The sequence below is a fragment of the Bison bison genome, unplaced genomic scaffold (genome assembly GCF_000754665.1).
Source record: "Bison bison bison isolate TAMUID 2011002044 unplaced genomic scaffold, Bison_UMD1.0 scf7180017858828, whole genome shotgun sequence".
Lineage (NCBI taxonomy): Eukaryota > Metazoa > Chordata > Mammalia > Artiodactyla > Bovidae > Bison > Bison bison.
The window spans coordinates 22,740-25,124 of NW_011489400.1; positions in this window are offsets into that span (position 1 = coordinate 22,740).

Here is a 2,385-nt window from a genome sequence, read left to right on the forward strand (position 1 = left end):
CAAAAAAGATCTTCACAACCCAGATAATCACGATGGTGTGATCACTGACCTAGAGCCAGACATCCTGGAATGTGAAGTCAAGTGGGCCTTAGAAAGTATCACTATGAACAAAGCTAGTGGAGGTGATGGAATTCCAGTTGAGCTATTCCAAATCCTGAAAGATGATGCTGTGAAAGTGCTGTACTCAATATGCTAGCAAATTTGGAAAACTCAGCAGTGGCTACAGAACAGGAAAAGGTCAGTTTTCATTCCAATCCCAAAGAAAGGCAATGCCAAAGAATGCTCAAATGACCGCACAATTGCACTCATCTCACACACTAGTAAAGTAATGCTCAAAATTCTCCAAGCCAGGCTTCAGCAATATGTGAACCGTGAACTTCCTGATGTTCAAGCTGATTTTAGAAAAGGCAGAGGAACCAGAGATCAAATTGCCAACTGCCGGGAGCCCGCGAGAGACATTCCGTTCGTGACAAAGGTCATGAGGAAGGAGGCTCAGCATAGGCAAAGGCGGGATCAAGCCTCGGGAGTCTCCCCGGATATTCTCGAGCATTTACCCCCCAAAAAACCAGAGTCTGCCTACTTTATTGCTTTGTGCTCTCACCTCTGACTTTACTGGGGGCTGTCCCCTACCACCACCTCGCTCTCTCTGTCAAAGAGTTAACTTACAGCTCCAATTAATAAAGTTCCTGGGCAATTAGGAGTGTTTAAATCCAAACCCCTCAGATGGCTCTCTAACTCGCCTGACAAGTTTACCTGGACTCCTGCAGCTATGCATACGATTGTTTACAGTCTCCTAGCCTCCAGAGGCACGGGAAGCTTAAGATATTCAAATAGCTTAGAGCCTCTCAGAGAGTTAGAAACTGTCAGAATAAACTAGTAAAGGATTTCATTGATGAGTCAATGTTTGTTGCCAAGTTTTCACATCCCCTAAATTGTATCCTTGAATATGTATTAATTAATAGTTGGTATATAGAAAAAATAAGTAGTGGCCTTGGTGTTAGTAACTTTAGACCCTTAAGGTAATACATTCTTTCCTTTGTTGTAAACCCATTACACATCCACCCTATAGGAATGCAATTTTATCTTTGGAAGATGGCGCCAAACCTTAAAATAATTACTCTTAGAGAAAATAAGTCTTTGTTGATAAGTCCTTGTCAAGAGTCAAAAAATGTTAGTAGGCCTTCTGGCCAGAAGATGATGTAAATCACCTAAACCATTTGTATACGATAAATTTGCAGGAAAGAAACCCTGGTTTTTGATAAGAATCAAAGACTGCTGACTTTGCATCCCCTATTATCCTCTATGTGTAACTTATGGTATAAAAGCCCCTGTTAAAAATAAAGCTATGGGCCTTGTTCACCAACACTTGGTCTCCCTATGTCATTCTTCCCTTTAACTTCCAGCTGAGTCTCCATCTGGAGCGCAGAACCCACCACGCTTACTAATTATGCCTGGGCTTCTAAGACCCACTCGAGAAGGTGTCTAGGGTGAGGCACCTTCCGCTATTCGAGAGGGTGCCTGCGGCCTACGTAAGTGGTGCAAACTTCTTGTCTTGAAGTTTTATTGGTCTCCCGCGTAAACCAAGCTACTCACCCTCTTTTCTCCACTGAATTTTCCTACTGAGCTATCCTCATTCTATTATTCTTTATATCTCTAATTAGCATATAAATAGTCGCCTAGGCCATCTCTCCTTCGAATACCCTGGATCAGCTGGGGCTGGTCCCCAGCAGCCAAAATCCTCTGGATCATAGAAAAATCAAGAGAGTTCCAGAGAAACATCTATTTCTGCTTTATTGACTATGCCAAAGCCTTTGACTGTGTGGATGACAATCAACTGTGGAAAATTCTGAAAGAGATGGGAATACCAAACCACCTGTTCTGCCTCTTGAGAAATTTGTATGCAGGTCAGGAAGCAACACTTAGAACTGGACATGGAACAATGGACTGGTTCCAAATAGGAAAAGAAGTTCGTCAAGGCTGTATATTGTCACCCTGCTTATTTAACTTATATGCAGAGTACATCATGAGAAATGCTGGACTGGAAGAAACACAAGTTGGAATCAAGATTGCAGGGAGAAATATCAATATCCTCAGACACGCAGATGACACACCCTTATGGCAGAAAGTGAAGAGGAACTAAAAAGCGTCTTGATGAAAGTGAAAGTGGAGAGTGAAAAAGTTGGCTTAAAGCTCAACATTCAGAAAACGAAGATCATGGCATCCGGTCGCATCACTTCATGGGAAATAGGTGGGGAAACAGTGGAAACAGTGTCAGATTTTAGTTTTCTGGGCTCCAAAATCACTGCAGATGGTGACTGTAGCCATGAAATTAAAAGACGCTTACTCCTTGGAAGGAAATTTATGACCAACATAGATAGCATATTC